General features: G+C 35.2%; 1 protein-coding gene across 4 annotated transcripts in view; it reads left to right on the top strand.

Moving 5' to 3' along the window:
- The window catches only part of NAALADL2 (N-acetylated alpha-linked acidic dipeptidase like 2), a 1,538,215-nt gene that overhangs the window by 97,513 nt on the left and 1,422,972 nt on the right, over window positions 1-17,730 (top strand). For all 4 annotated transcript variants that reach the window (XM_082624729.1, XM_082624727.1, XM_082624728.1 and 1 more), the window contains one exon: window positions 4,982-5,044. The gene's annotated coding sequence lies outside the window, so the exon portion shown is untranslated. The remainder of the gene's footprint in view (window positions 1-4,981; window positions 5,045-17,730) is intronic.

Genomic DNA, 17,730 nt, shown 5'->3' with positions numbered 1-17,730 from the left:
CAAAAAGTACTGTGATTAGAGTGGGATTAATCTCTAACCCATCTTATAAAGAGGCATGGTCTGTCATCATTATCATCAGCAAATAAAATCCATGTAAATGCCACCTCCCTGAAGACTCACTTATCTTTTTAAAAGTAAGTTTGAATAAATACTGGTAATAGAACTTACGAGGAGCAGAATCCAGTGAGAGAATTCTCTGTAAGGATTTTAGAACTTCATATAGTTCATTTGCAGGTAGGTATAGTTTTCCTGCTCTGGGGAGATGATGCTGATTATTTAAAAATCAGAGATGAAACAAGAAACCCCTAAGCAAAATGAATTATTTGCTTTTTGGTAAACTTGATTCTGTTTTGCAACCTTAGAAACATGGATTTTATGACTGATAGTATTAAAATTTATACTCCCTCTAGAGCGTGTTGTTAATCATTATTGCTCTGCTGGGCCTCAGGATTACCTGTCTGCATTGTAATACAATTTTCCTTAATAATTACAACTGAAATACCGATGGTTCTTAACACGCCTCATATATTTCTATCAATGAAATGAAATTCACAAGAAATAAGGGCTTGCCTCCAGAAATAAACTTCAAAATATTAAATTCCTCTTAAAAATTTGTAGAACTTTTTAAGACCAATGTTGATTTTTGTACTTGTGAAATAAAATATCTGATCCTAATGGTTGTATTTTAGTGCTCCAAAAGATAAATTCATTATCTAAGCATAGTTATAGCATCAATAAAAAGAGAGCAAACAATAGGTACTTCATGTAAAATTTAGTTCAATGAACCAGACATTTATTATGTCTCTACTTTGTGAAAGTCCCTGCAGAGATGATGTCAGGTACTTATCTTTGGAGGAGGAGGATTGAAGACAGACATGAGCACCTATAATATTTTAGAGCGTGCAGATCCATTACTATGACTTTAGAAACTCCCATCTTTTGTAGAGAGGAAAAGATACCAGAAATGGAACTTGGAGCTCCAGATGAAGTTCAGGAAAACATACTGCACTTTTGAGACTCTTTCTTACTCTTATTAAGTAGTAGTAGCTGTCAGGAACTGTGTTAAGAGCAGGGCTTGAGGGGTGGAAGCAATCCTGTATCCTCTACAAAGCAATAAGTGATCCAGAGATACAGATTTGACCCTGAACTAAAGTCACCCATGAGATTTTCAGCTCTGCCAAATTCTTAGCGCTATGGAGAAGTCAGTCTTATTAATATTTTGAGTAGAAAAGGAAAGTTGCTTACAGAGCTTGCCTAAATTTGGGAGTAGCAGAGACAAAGACCCTTTCTGGAGGAGCTCTCCCACCTGAATCAAATTCATTTATTGTGTTCCGTTGTGATTCAAAGAGTAAAAGGCAGCATTGGTCTCAGGGGCTTGTAGAATAATGAGGGAGATAAAAGATACATTGAGGTTTCCCAAACTACTGAGGGAAAATTTGTTCAAGTGCCCGTTTCACACCCTGATCTAGGAAGGGAATGTTCTCAGAATTTCTGCCCTTTTTTCCCCCCAGCACTCTTTTCCTCCTTCATGGAACCCACTTAGTTTCAGCTTTTTAAACTCACTTGGTCCTGCACCAAAACTATATCCCCTATTGGCTTTCACAAGAAATGCATCACATTAAGCATACCATGACAGTTGTAAGTTTGTAAATTAATTGAAGATTTGGTGGGTTGTGTGGGAAGAGATCACGTCACGAGCTCTCCCCCAGCCCCACTTCCTGTTTTCCCCTGGCCAGTCATCTCTGCTGGCTCCCAAAAGCTAAGACTCGTAATACATGTTGCTGTCTTCTTTATCTAGCAAATACCACCTGTCAAGGGTAGTCTAGTTTCCTCCCTTTCCACAAAAGTGCTGGTGATTTTTTTATTGTTGAATAAATAATAGAGAAATTGCAGATGGGATAGAGAGAGAAAGCAACACAAAAGAACTTAGAGAGTTTGGAAGTAACCAGATTTTAAAGTGGCAAGTTGGAGCATGGTGATTACAGTGTGTGCCACTTTAAAACTCCATAGTAGATCTTGGAACAAATTCCTTTTAATCGCATTACAACTGTGTGGTTGACAGTAAAGCATCATTCCAAAATATCCCTTGTATTCTTTGAGTTAGGAAATTACTGCTCTAGTAAAAGGACATTTTGGAAGCAAAATTATAATATGGACTTTTGACAGTAAGACATACTACTTGCAAGGAATGCAAGTTATACATAGAATCAATTAAAAGGAAAAACACAGTTATTAGGAAATGATGGGATTATTGTGGTTAGATATTAAAAAAACTCATTTTCTCTACTTTAAGCACCATGTGGTTGGCAATAACTTAAATAAGCAAATACATGCACGTATTTGTACATACGGTATAAAAATATATTTAATATTGTACATTATGTGTATGTAAAAATTAGAACGAATTAGTACTTCTGAAAAATATTTGAATGATAAGATCTGCTATTAAATTTCTTATGTCTGTTACAACACACTATTTCTTAGTAAAAATAAGTGCTATAAAGCCACTTAAGTAAAACTGACACTATTTAGTTTTTAAGAAAAAGTGACATTTTTCACCAATTGGTTTAGTTCATAAGGATTTCAAAATATAAACAATGACAGATATTTTTTAGCTAAACTTAGGCTTGGGATATAGCTTTTTTCTTGTTTAATATTTTTTTGGGGATGCTATGTAAATCAAAGTGCTCTGATGCTGTTTGAATTTATTTTACATAATTCCAGAAGTGGGACAAGTTAATTCAGCAGCTGAATGACATTGTCACAGAATCTGTTTCTACCCTTCTGCTCTGCCATTCTCAAGATGTTAGCTATATCCTCAGATTAACTTCCTCCATGCTGTCAAGATGACTAAAGCATTTCTAGGCCTCATATCCATATACAACAGCAGAAGGAAAAGCATTTTGTTAAGAGGGTGGAAAACTTTGCTAGAAGCCCCCAGAATATGTTTCCTTGCATATTGTTGGCTAGATGTGGATAACATATATACCCTTAAATCAATTCCTGGCAAAGGAAATGGGTTCACTACGATTGGCTGAGTCTAATCCGATTGGCCTGAACCTGGGCATAAGTCATCCTTCCCATAGTTGCTTGGGGAAGAAAGACACCTAAGATGAATCAGGGCTCTGCCTATCAAAAAAGAGGAAACAATGGTTTGTATAGGAAGCCAATAGTGTTTATTGGAGAAACAAAGCATCAGACTTTAAGCTAGTGGTTCTAAACCCTAGCTGCACATTAGAATTATTTGGAAAGCTTTTAAAAAATATGTTGATTTAATTGTGCTGGGTTGCACATAGATATTATCAACAACATTTTATAAAAATCCTGGTGATTTTAATGTATAGCTAAGTTTGAGAACCACTGCTCTAGGTAAACTAAGGATAGAATAAGGAAACAAAACTCTCCATGAATCTGCACATATTTAGCTGCTCAAGCACTTTTCCATCTCTACTGAGCAGTACCTAAAAATTAATCAGCGGCCAGCAGGGTAAGGTTACCAACACAAAATCTTAAACCACAGTTAATTTGCCAATGTGAAATGATGCTCACTGCCATAGTCACTGTACATTTTCCAAGAACGTATGATTTTGGGGTACTTAAATACCCAGACAGCCTTCATAGCCAAGCCGAGATGGGGTTTTATGTAAAGGTAGGGACATTAGTCCCATTTTTGTGATGAGAGAACTGAGTTGCAAAGAGGCTGTTACTGGAAGAGAGATAGAACTGAAGGTCTTATCTTAGTATCCTGCAGCCACGGTTTCCTCTTTTTACTTATTTATTGTTGCTACTTTGTTCTTGTTTTATGTGAGACAGATGCCATTTGTTTTGGTTAAAGTAAAGCTTCATAATTATAACAGGTACCCTTTATTAACAGCATATTTTGAGCCTCGAACTGTGCTAGGTGCTTTATTACTGCCCCAACATTTGTATAATCACTACAGAAATCACATGCAGTAAATAGTACTAACTCTACTTCATAGAAAAGGATATTGGAACCCAGAGAGTTTGTTACTTCTGCGAGGTCTCATAATTAATTCATTTCTCTGGGGTCTAGACTTTGAACCCATAATGCAGTGAAACACCAAAATGCATTTTGCTATGCACAGAGATTTGATTTTGTGAAGCTTACCAGTTCAGCAACTACCTATTTGTTGACTAATAGGTGATAGGTGTTGGGCTAAGCCTGAGTTGGATTGCATTTTCCTTGCACAGTATAATTTACATTTTTTTTTTTAGAAATGGGTTTAGGCCAGTTGCTTTGCACCAAGCACTTAACATATGATCAAATAATTAAATGAAGAAATGACATGGAATCTTCATTAAGACTGCTTAATTAGGAGTTGCTCAAATTTTAAAGACTAGTGAAACTACCTTGGCAATAATTTCCTTTTCCAGAGGAACTTATTAAAATATAGAAAGTAAAGCCTTTAAACATGTAGCTTATATTGTACTCCCTGATATTTCCAAACAAATACTGAGTTACTGGAGAGTGTGTCTTGAGTTATTCAGTCACACTCCATGTTACTGTTTCTTAATAAAAACAGTACTCTTTTAATAAGTGATATAATTGGTCTGTATGGCTGACATTTATTCAGATACTTGCTTTAGAATGTGTTCTTCTAATTGAAAGATAAGAGGAAAATAAACTGAGCGATGGCTATTAAGGACTCACTGGTTTAGTTTTCACAGAGATAACATTTTCCAAATTACTGAGTTATGATATTGAAAATGAAGGGCAGGCTCCTTGTTGGGGGAAAGTGTTAGAATAGCCCTAATGCAGAATCTCATTAAAGCAACTGTCAGGATTCCTCTATTTTACCATCACCTCCCCTATTCTGTAAGAAGCAACTGTCATTTTGAGTGAGTGTACTGCCAAAGAGGCATTTACAAATAAATGAAAAATGTCACAATTGATTTCACTCCTTCCAGGATACTGTGTGTCAGCTTTGTCACAAACTGTCTTTGTTATTCTCTGTTTTAGATCTCCCACCTGGACATTGGAAATAGCTTTTGATGGTTTAGGGCCTCTTTCACTTGACCCCAGGTAAGCCCTCTATTGGTGACCTTTTATAAATATTTGTAAAACGGTTTGAGCAATTAGAGAGTATAAAAACATTTTTCTCTCTTTCTCTCTGTAACGGCTGTTTTTGTCAAAAAGCATTTCAATGTCAATATCATTTACTTGCATTTTTGGACATTAGAGAGAATAATTCCGTGCCCTACAGAGCATCGTAAAATTATATGATTATAATTCGCATCCTCTTCCCTAATATGATGGTTTGTTATTATAATACTTAATCTAATAATAATTCTAATAACAATTACTTGAAAAGAAGATATATGATTATGCTTTTCCTGTATTTTGAAATAAGTGTCCAAATTTTTATCACTCTTTCTTTATAATATTATCTTGGATATATGTCTTTCATAGGATTTATATATAACATTACTGATACACATTCATTATTGCCATTACCATAAACTAGTCCACCAGCACTACTGCCATCATGCTGACATTAGTGAGCACTTACTCTGAGCCATATGCTATATGAATTAGCTATATTAATTAGCTATATGAATTAGCTTATGTGAATGTATCACAGTGGTATTTGAATCCTAAATTAATATGGATTTGAAAGAAAAGCAACTAATTAGAAATTGCTAACAGTTGTTACTTTTACCATGGATATTAAATTAAAGTAAATCTTCATATAATTATACTTTAAGAGATTTTAATCAGTATAATTAGTTATAGATTATGGATCATTTAGGATTATTTAGCTTTCTACTTGAAAGATAATAGAATGGACCAATTAGGAATATTCTATTTCTCTTGAAAAATAGAAGTGGAAGCAATTCACTCATTCATGCAACAAATATTTATTGAGCACCTATTAAGTGGGAGCTATTTTACACTGAGGACATAATGGTGAAGATTATGTATCTATTTCTCAGGGGCTTACAGTCTAGTGACAAACGGTCAAGAACAGGCAAGTACCCCAACATGTGATGAGTGAAAACAGTAGGGATAAGCATGGGGTACAAAGTGAGAAATGAGGTGGGCATCTAAGCCAGATTAGAGATAAGTGCTCAAGGAGGGATGTGGCAGAGGATGGAAAAATATTAAATTTTGGTTACAAAGTAGTTATGGTGTCTGAAGTGTAGTGTTTAAGATAGGGAGGTGTGCCTAAAGAATTCAGGAAGGGGCACATCATGAATGTCATTCTGAACTATATCAAGGAATTCAGGTATAATTGTGAACAGTAGCAGTTAAACTGGAAAGATTTCATCTGATACTGAATATTTTCTTCAAACTAGGCTGATGAAATTCTCACAGGGCCAGCTTCCTATATCTAATAACCAGGAAGGCAGGCCATTCTTCCTCCTTCACACCTACATAAATAGAATATATTTCCTAGAATATAAGGTCTTTGTGAGCAAGGACCTGGGCTGATGCACCTTGTTTTCCTAGGATCTGTTGCAGTATTTTGCACATAGCAGGCTCTCAGGGTTTGTGGTGTGGAATGACAGGATCAAATGTAAATTCTGGGGAATGGATAGATTGACCCAACAGAGGGTCCCCACAAAGACTGACTACTTAAAGCCATATACTCCTCTTTCCCTGATCAGTTGTCACAAATGGCAAAACTGCTTTCTGCATCTCCTCTTGACTTTTAGATTCATAGTAAGGGGACTCCATCAAAATCAATACAAAATGCAATTTTTAAAATAAACAATAATGTATCAACTTATAAGTGAAAAATGTATGTCAGTAAATTCTCTTTAAAGACATAAAAAAGGTTTGAAGAAAGCTAAGAATAAGTGAAGAAAATGATTTTTAGCAAAAGAAGAAATAGCCAATATATCCAAGTTTTATTTATTTTAACTCTAGAAAATTGTATAGTCAATATACATTATAAAAGCTTTCTTTTGCAATGAGAAAGAGATGATAACTATCATTAAATTAATCATATAAGATAATGTATCAAGAAGATAAAGTGTACTTGTTTTGTATGAAAAACTAATGAGGAGTCTTTAAAAAATATGGTGATTTACAAATCACAAAATTACTTTACTGGTGTATATTATTGTATAGTGTGGACACTTTGGGTTCAGTTACAAAAAAACATACCATTGTAAAGTTCTCCATTCTAGAGACTTCACTATGACCGTCTTTTCTGGAGTTATTCCTTTAAAATGTGCTGTTTTATGGTCACCTTGCTGCCAGATTGGGCTTGAAACCCGTGGAGCATTTCTGTGATTTTTTTTTTTTTTTTTTGGTATGGCCACATAAAATTCTGGAAGGACTAAGACACCCACCCAAGGCTACACAGAGTAGGATATCAGCTCTCATGTGATATTTTAGTGACCTAAGGATAGACACAAACTGGAAGTTTCAATAAACTCGATAATTTTAGGACATTTAAAATATTTTCTTCTAAAATGAAAATAACTTTTAAAAATATAAAACCTGGGCTTCCCTGGTGGTGCAGTGGTTGAGAGTCCACCTGCCGATGCAGGGGACACGGGTTCGCGTCCCAGTCCAGGAAGATCCCACATGCCGCGGAGCGGCTGGGCCCGTGAGCCACGGCCGCTGAGCCTGCACATCTGGAGCCTGTACTCCGCAACAGGAGAGGCTGCAACAGTGAGAGGCCCGCATACCGCAAAAAAAAAAAAAAAAAAAAATCTACATATCTCTCTATATGTATAGATATAGATATCTATATATCTATATATATATATCAAACCTAAACTATATATATATATATATATATATATATATATAGCAATAAAGAAAATATGAACAAGGATACCAAGTTGCACACAGAATCTCTCAACCTTAGACTCACCTGTTGTTCATAGGGTAATGTTAACATTTTGCAAAGTGAAGAAGAGGCAGTTCTCAAAGAAATTCTGCCTAATGTTTTGGAAAAATGGACATTTCTCTGGCTTGCTATCACTCAAAATACAGGTTAAGAATAGCCAAATTAAAGAAAGTCTAATGAAAGTAGAAAAGAAGCCGAAATGAGAGCAGTAGATCTGGAAATGTTGTGAAGGATCAGGATATGCCACCCCAAAATATGCTTCTTTGTCATCAAAATGATTTTTTTGTCCCTAGTTTTCATTTTTTTTATTTTTTGTTTTTATTTTTTAAAAATTTTGATTGGAGCATAGTTGATTTACAATGTTGTGTTAGTTTCAGGTGTACAGCAAAGTGAATCAGTTATACATATATCCACTTTTTTTTTTTTAGATTCTTTTCCCATATAGGCCATTACAGAGTATCAAGTAGAGTTCCCTGTGCTATACAGCAGGTTCTTTTTAGTTATCTATTTTATATATAGTAGTGTGTATATGTCAATACTTTGGGATTGGGCATCAAAATGATTTTGAGCTGAATGTATTTAGTTTCTGAAATCTCATATCTGCCTAAAAGCAGAGCCTCCCCAAAGATCTCAAAAGTCACTAAATTGGGCTACCCTGGTGGCGCAGTGGTTGAGAGTCCACCTGCCAATACAGGGGGCACGGGTTCCTGCCCTGGTCCGGGAAGATCCCACATACCGTGGAGCGGCTGGGCCCGTGAGCCATGGCCGCTGAGCCTGTGTCGGGAGCCTGTGCTCCGCAATGGGAGAGGCCACAACAGTAAGAAGGCTGCGTACTGCAAAAAAAAAAAAAAAAAAAAAAAAAAGTCACTAAATCTTCTGCAAAGCTACTGTAATCTTCTCATCACACCCAAACAGACTTTGTCACAAGACTGACATATCCCCATTGGTTCTTCTAAGGTCCCTTTTATCTTTCCAAAATGTCCTTTGTTTTTCTATAAGTGCCCTTTCTCCCCTTCCCCTTCCCCTAGTGAATTAGGTCTATAGACCCCAAATTCCAACCATCCCTTTGAGGTATTTGTCTCTGAGTTCTCTCTTATGTATGCTCAATGCACATGTAAATGAATTTGTTTTTCTTTTGTTAATCTGTCTTTTGTCAGTCTAATTAACAGGGACCTAGCCAATGAACCTAAAATGAGTAGAGGAAAAAAAATATTTGTTTCCTCCCCTACTAATTGACTACTTAGGGTTCTGTACCACACAGTCATACTGAGTACTAAGAACTTCACTTTAGGAACATTTAGTGTAGGAACTTGCTTCCCCACAACTGTTGGTATCTGATCTCAAGTTTAACAGCCCTGCCTCTAGGTTACAGCTGGTCCAGGTGAAATAATACTAATGAAGAGATTAAAGTTGGACCATAGAGGCATTCTAAATGTCCTCATACTGCTAAACGACTTTAGCAAAAACATGACCCTCTGTCTTTAACAGCAAGTATGAATTTCTAATAAGTAAAATGAAAACCTGATTACTTCCTTTAAAGTAAGAAAGTGCCCAAAGAAATCAGCCCCAAATCCTTCAATAACACCTGTAACGGCAAAAGGGGATTTCTAACAAATAAGACAAAAATGATTATTTTCTTTATTGTAGCAAGAGCTCAAACAAATCAGAAACACCACTAACTCCTTTATATATTTAGAGTAAAGAAGTGAATCAAAAGTTCACAAAACAGGCTTTCGTCTAGTAAGAGAAAGAAATATTTTTAAAAAGAAAGAAAGGCAGACGATGTGGCCAGGCCTATCAGTGGGATGTGTAAACAACTGTTGGCCGGACAATTGACAGAGGGCTGGCTCTGGCTGGGCCAGGTGGGGGGAACAGTATGAGGCGCCGGCTGCCCTGTTTCGGGGTCACTTCCTGTGCTTATTCCGTCTGTTGGTTTCCTTCTTTTGCGTCCACCTTCTGAATTGGATAGCACCTGTTCTGTACCATTACCTTGGCAGGCAGCTTTCATGTACATTTTAACACATTCTCTGTGCCAAATTCTCTCCTTAAGTTACCAAAGGCAATTGTTAAAATACTTGCAGAGCAAGTGAGACAAAAAACAGTTTTCTATAAAGACTAAGGAGTCATGTATGCTACTGGCAGTATGCTACTGCTTGTGAATTTTGTACACAACATTTGAAGCTGGCTTGTTGATGAGAAAAGCGTTAATTGTTTTTAATTGTCTGAACAAAGGGGTGTAAATTTCCTCCATTCTGTTGCTGTTTATTGGATGTCTGTTCATGCTAACGTGCCCAATTTGGCTTCTCTTTTTCTTTAACATAGCTCTGCAAATTTCCAGGAACTAAGACAAAAACAGTTCTTTTATATTAGGACATAGCCTTTTCCCAGCAATATAGTGTGGCTAATGCCAACCTGTTGTCTGGAGACTAGGAACTTTACACGTGTGTTTTCTAAATGATAGGTATTTTGAAATTTTCTATAAAAAATTGATAGAATTTTTTCTCTTTATAGTTGCAGCCCATTTATGTACTTTTTGCCTTATGAAGATGGAAGGGGAGAATCAAAACATCCCTCAAAACTGGAATAATACAGTTTTGGGTGGGACACATGGTCCTTTTACTACAAGTAAGATTTTGCACACAGGAGAACCAAAGCTTTTCTCACATTTATTTCTCTTACCGTATCACTCTTCTTTACCACCAAACTCTTACTGGATGTTTATTCCTAAAATATTGACATTTGGGTAACATGGATTTCAAAGAAAACTTTTCAGAAGCTCTTTCTTCTCAATGCCTATCCTGCCACATTCCACATTCCATTTAATTTTAAAGCCATTTAATTTTAATTGGGAATGAAGTAAGATACCTATTATAAAGACAATTTAGAGATGAATTCTAGTAACACATTATTTTTGATCACCATGTATCTGAATCATCTTTTGTAAAATTTTTACATACTGCATTACATTTATTTTTTTTCTAAATTAGAAAATTGAAATGTGTGATGATACAGCTAAAGCACAGATTCAGCCCAGAAAGATGAAGGGCAATGGTTAAATATCAAAGGTTAATGGTCAAGGGATTTGACAGCTTTAAAAATGCAGTGTGTTTATTTAGTACATTTAAAGTGGGTTAATCAATCAACCATTCAACATATCCTAAGTATGTGGCATGTGTGTGAAAATGCACTGGGTGCTGTAAAATACATATTTTTAAACAATCAAAAAGCATTACTGGGCTCCATTTATGATTTTAATTATTATAGAGTATAGAGGAGTTCAGTATGTTTCCTGATACAGAACTGTTTACAATTATAGGAAAACAAAATAGGCCATGAAAATATAATACAGAAATAGAGAATAGGAACGTATTTACATAGGTGCTAATTATGAGGTGAAGGCAGTATTTGTAAGAGTCATTAGAAAAGGCCTAAATCTGTGTGCTGGGGACATCTCAGAGAAGGCAATTTAGAGGCACTATGGTTTGAGGTGGACTGTGACACGAGAATTTGGGTAGATGAGAGAGGTAAATAGACACTTTTTGTTTGAGGGGAGGGGGGTAACCAAGCAGCATGACCCATAAAGGCAGTGGTTTGGAGGTAAATAGACACTTTTTGTTTGGGGGGAGGGGAGTGACCAAGCAGCATGACCCATAAAGGGAGAATGGCAGTTCGAGAAGTAGGCATTAGTGACCGGCACAGAGGATGTTTCCTGGGAACTTATTGGATGTGAGGAGAGGTAGAGGCAGGGCCTTCAAAGCCAGGCAGAGTGCTTTACACCGAGGCAGTGGACTGCGATAAGTTCTTGAGCTGGGAGTGCCATTATGAAGATAGGGTCTTCTGTGAAATGATCCTGAGCTGGGAGTAGAGCAGGATGGTTGGTGGGAGGGAGTTGTGGACATCTAGGCACAAGAGGAGTAGGCTGAATTAGGGTGCTGATGGGGGAGTGAATGAAGAAATACAGTGTAAATAATTAAGCCATATTTTACTGATACTTATTTCTTATTTACAAATGTGGTACAACAATTAACACATTCCGGAGTTAGTAATTAGCAATCAGGTTAAATTACTTTGATTACCTCTTTTACATTTAATGAAAAACATTTTAAGAAAGCTACTTTCTAAGATGTTTTCTAGTCTGCTCTCTCTATATAGTTTCTCTTTTACTGATCCTTCATTATTTCCTTCTCCTTCTACCTCTCTCACCCTTTTTCTCTGTCCTCTCTCACTTTCCCTTCTAAAAGAACAAAAATTTAGGCTGCTTTTTATTAAGTTATTTAAATAAATTAATCATCATTTTATATAATAGTTTAAACCTCATATAGGCTTAAGATTTAAAAGTAGCACCTTGCTAATATTTCTTTCCAGGCGGCTCCTGAGACAATGATTTTCAACTCTTCTATTTTTTTCTTCTGATAGCTCTATGCTTAAGTAGTTATTTCTTGATTTATAGATACTTGATACTATCTATTGACTTCTTGTTTTGTTGGTTGAGAATTAGTTTTTCTAAGATCTCATACCCAGCCATCCAAAATATCCTCCCTTTAAAAAAAAAAATTACGGTTATATCACAATTGTTCAATAAATTGTTCACACATTTGTAATAATAAGTGAATATCACTTACTTCCGAGCCAAGACTTATATTATGATTTTTTTCCTTTCTCATACATTTTTAAGCATTAACTTTCCTTTTTTGTTTGCTTAGTTTTCTGTATATCTGTTACTATTTGTTCCCAAATATTCTATAAAAGACCTATTAAATGGCCATCAGTAACATTTTTAAATGATTTTTTATTGTTGTTGTTCTCAGAAAAGTGTGGCCTTGAATGGCTTCATTATTAAAGACAAATAGAGGCCCCGAGAAAGAATTTAGTCCTCAGCTTAGGATACAAGAAAAACAAAAGAATCTAAAAGAAATGAGAGAGTGTTCTGAAATACCAACAAAATAAACCCCTCTTTAGCTTGATGAGAGAGAGAAGGATAAGAATAAAGAAGGGAACAGATTCAGATGAAACTCATAAACGATTGGCTACATTAAACTTTTTCTGGTTTTGGCCTGGAGATATTCCTGTTGTACCCCTTCATCCTCCTGCATCAGTTGTGGCTTTTGTTTCTAGGCCTAGTACAACTGCCATTCTGAATGTTTCTTTCCCACTTTTTGTATTAGGACCCTTTGGTACCTACATCTTATTTCAGCCTCCAACGGCTTTCTAAGAAAGGGTGCCTGGGAAAGTCTTCTGTCTCCTTACAAGCTAGATGTGTCTTTATTCTGCCCTCCTGTTTGACTGATAGTTTGGGTGATCACAGACTGCTTCCTCTCAGAAGTCTGAAACCTCTACTTTCTTACAGTCTTTCTGTTGAGAAGTCAGAGGCCATTCTAATGGTAGATGCTTCTTTTCTTAGGAAATTTTTGATCTCTTAGTGAGCATCTGTGTGCCTTTTCAAACTGAATTTTCAGCTTGGTAATTTTCTTATTGGTATCGTTATTTTATTGTGAATTTCTTTCCTCTTTATTTTGGCAACTCTTATTGAAAAAAAATGCTGGCTATCCTGGATTAATTCTCTGACTTTACCCCTGTTAACTCTCCATTTCTTTTTGTCTCTTGTGGTTTCCTTGATTTTGTCTTTTATTATTATATTCCTAATTTTTAGGAACTCTTTATTCTGTGATTGTTCCTAATTTATGATATCCTGTTCTAGTTTTATGGTACACTATATTAAGTTTATTTTGTTGAAGTATTTCTCACTCTGCATAGTCTGTTTCCTCCTGGTTATCTTTTTTTCTGTTTGTTTTTGCATGGGAAACATTCTTTACATATTTAATAATCCTTAAACATCTATTTTAAGAATTAAACACTAAAAGGTGATAAATATATGCTTAGGTGGGATTTGGTTTCTGGTGAGCTTCACTATGGAAGGGTGATGAGCAAGCCTTTTCATTTTTAATAACTGATGAGATATATATGTATATATATATATATATATTTATCAACAAATTTTATAACCCAGAAAAGTAGATATTTCTCCCATTTTAGCATTGAAGAAACAGAGTCAAATGGGGTTAAATAGTCTTCTAAAGTTAAATATCTCATTAAGTCTATGTGAATCAAAATCTTGTGCTCTTTCTAAGACATCATTGTCTAATTTTATTTTTTCTCTTCTGGAGCTACACCTCTGAGTCAAGAGGCATTATGGTAAAATTTTGTGAAGATAATCATAGCTCCTTAAACTGCAGAATAAAGGCAGCTTCACGTAAGTGTAAATACATTTTGAAATGCCCTCTTGAAGGCTTTCAGTTCATAGCATTTAAACTGAATGTTGGACTAGTAAATTATAAAGGAATTGAAATGCTTCACCAGTTTGTACTTTGCTGATATTACCACATTCTTGAAGCATAAAGCCAGAAGTGGAAAAGGAACCACCTTCATAAACTGCAGAATTAAATAAAAATATGTATAATATTTTGAGAAAATTATTTGGTAATATACATTAATAGCCTTTAAAAAATTGATACCTCTGGACTTCCCTGGTGGTGCAGTGGTTGAGAGTCCGCCTGCCGATGCAGGGGACACAGGTTCGTGCCCCGGTCTGGGAAGATCCCACATGCCACGGAGCGGCTGGGCCCGTGAGCCATGGCCGCTGAGCCTGCGCATCCGGAGCCTGTGCTCCGCAGCGGGAAAGGCCACAACAGTGAGAGGCCCGTGTACCGCAAAAAAAAAAAAAAAAAAAAAAAAAAAAATTGATACCTCTGACCTAGACATCTAATTTTAGAAATTTCACAGAAGGAAAGCAGAGGCGTTGATAAAACTACAGATAAATATTCAAAATTATGATGTTCATTATTAAATATGCAAACTTAAAATTAGAAAAAAAAACAAAATTCCTACAATGGCAGAACTTTTAAATAAACTACTGTAAAGCCATACGATGGAGTAATATGTAGCTCTGAAACATGGTGTTTTTAAAGGGTATTTAAAATACAGGAATGTCTGGTGTGTTAAGTGAAAAAGCAGAATGCCAAACTGCACTCACTATGCAGTGAAAAGTAGGTTAAAATTCATGTACATTTGCATAGAAAAAAGACTGGAATAGAATATACCAAGCTGCAATAGTATTTGTCTCTAGCTTCTGGAATTACAGGCAATTTAAATTTTCTCACTGATGCTATTCTGTAATTTCCAAATTTCCTAAAATAACTACATATTATGTTAATAATAAAAAAAAGTATGTAGCCTTAAAAACACTCGAAGGAGAACAGAAAAACTCTCTCTAGTCTCTTTGCTATTGAGAATAAGTGAGGCTAAGTGTCCTTTGGCTCTTCCCTGCCTTCATGTAACCATCTGGGGACAGTACTAATGGGACAGAATTGGGCTCTTTACTGCGCTGGATTGTTATTAAGAATTTTCTAACTTAGGAAAATGTGCTGATTCCTGTTACCTTTATTGCCCATTTTCTTCTTTTTCCTAACTCCATTCTCTCATATTTATTCCTTAAACACTCATCATTGGATTGTCATAAAAATGATTTATTTAAGTCACGAATGTACATTTTAAATTTATTGTGCATTTTTCTTTACAGTGCAGCTCTATATATGATTCATACACAAATTGGAACTGGTTTCTGAAATATTTTGTAAAAATCTATTAAAGGTTTCCTAGTGACAAAAGTTACATATGAAAAAAGTTAAAGGTGTGTAACTGGATTAAATGAATAAAACGTAAGGGGAAAAATCATCCTGATTACCTATAATTAATACTAGCCTGGCTTTCAGACATTTTTCTAGGTAAACAGTCATTTCATGTAACTTATTTATTAATTGCAGTAATTTTAAACACCTGGGCTCCCTTTGCACTATCTATAAAAATCTTTAGGTAATAAGAATTAACACACGTATGATGTTGAAGTGGAGTGAAATGGGTGAAATCTAGATATTACATTTGTCACTCGGTATCCTCGGGATCCAGGACCCCTTGTGGGTACCAAAATCTACAGATGCTCAAGTCCTTTATATAAAATGGCATACTACCTTAGCTTTCCCTATTCATGGGCATCCCACAGATACAGAGGGCTGACTGTACTTACACTTTTATGAATCTCAGGTATACTGAATTCTAGAATAAAAATTATGTAAGTGGCATTATCAGTTCAGTGGATACAATTTTAATGAAAGAACTTTTTTAAATGAATATTTTAAAACATATGTTTTTTTTTTTAAATTTCAAAGCACAGATAATTTGGCCAAATTAAATAATTAATTCATAAGGGTGGGCAGTAGATAATGTTCTTGAATTTTCAAGAGAGATTGCAATGCGTATTTTTTTTCTATAATCACTGTGCAAGTATTCATTACACATCCAAGAGCTAAAGCTTTGCTCAATCTATTAAAAATGGGATTATAAAACATATGGGCTGGTACTGTATTTGAATAGAATGAAATTTGGGCAGATTGCTACTATTAAGCAGCAATGTAAAAATAGTGCTTAAAGTCAGAGGCAAAGAACATCTTCAGCACAGCTTCATTTATGAAATATGGCAAATTAAATGACTTTTACATTTTTCTCATTTTGACACCTCCCCTAATAGGTTAAAGAATTTATGTTTGGTCTAACTGAGTTCATAATTATCATGTTTGTTAATTTACAATTTTGGAAGGATGCTTTTAACTTCACTATTTTAGGTTTGACTTAGACAACTTTACATTTTCATCCACTGAAATGAGGCTGATGGAGTGAGTGGCCTCACTACCTGGGGGGATGGCTTTCTTAGTTACAGCTTCCCATCTTCCTCAGAATTGTCACACACTTTGGTTCCTCTTGTCCCCAAATCCTAGATGTGATTCTATTTTCCCACTTGGGAAAAGTTCTGATCTCAAAGTTCTGATCCTGCCCCCGAGGTTTAGTGTGTTTATATTATCAATGAAAAAAAAAAAAGTTTTCTAATGGTCTCATCCTGCAGCATAGTTAAAGGATTAAATGATAGCCACTGATGTGTTTTCTGTTGGCTAAATTACCTTTCCCCTTTGTTAAGTAGACAGTTTTTCTTTTTCTTTTTCTTTTTTTTTTGCTTATAGAAGGAAAAAGGATAATTTAAACAAAATTTAGTTTATGTTAAGAAGACAGTTGAAACACTGAAAGTCTTTATCTTTTGGACCATTGATCTCTGTTACCTGGGATAAAGGCAGAGATTCAACTAAGTCTTTAATTGTGAGGTATAAGAAGTATTTACAGTATGCTTACAATGTATCCAATTGAATATTTTGTTCAAAAATGAAATTTTACTGTTTTGTTCCTCTTTCTGGGACAGACATTCACTTTTTTCCCCTTAAATAAGCAGATAATCGAATACATACTTTACAGGAATTTAAAAAATCATAAAATGTATATGATAAAATAAATGTTGTTTAGTTCTCCATATTTTTATCCATTAGCTTTGGATTGCCTATAAGAACCATGACTTAAATAATAAAGGATTCTGTAGCATATGTGTGTTTTACACATTACATACACTGTGTTCTTCATTATCGAGAAGAAGTCAGTCTTAAATGTTTTTGGTCTGTCCTTGACTTTAAACAGAAATAAGTTCATTCAGTTTTCTTTTGATGCATTATTTAATGACACCAACTTTTTGTACTGATGTCTGACATATAAGGAGCTCATTATAAAACATCTCCCATGTTAATGTATGGTTAATGTGTGGCTCATGTATCCCCAGATGTTGTGGACTTTTACATAGTCCTCAAATATGTTTTTTCAGTCAATGTTTATATAGGAAAAATTATATCAATTTATCTAAATTCAGTGTATGATTTTTTAATAAAAATAATGTTTGAGTAGAAACTAGATATAGTTGTTAGAGTGTCAGGATCAGATGTAGCCTCTGTGGAAAACGTTGCATATAGCATTAGTG

The sequence above is a fragment of the Mesoplodon mirus genome, assembly GCF_964341445.2.
Source record: "Mesoplodon mirus genome assembly, chromosome: 6".
NCBI classification, from domain to species: domain Eukaryota; kingdom Metazoa; phylum Chordata; class Mammalia; order Artiodactyla; family Ziphiidae; genus Mesoplodon; species Mesoplodon mirus.
The sequence above is the reverse complement of the archived record's forward strand: the minus strand, read 5'-3'. Positions and strand labels throughout refer to the sequence as shown.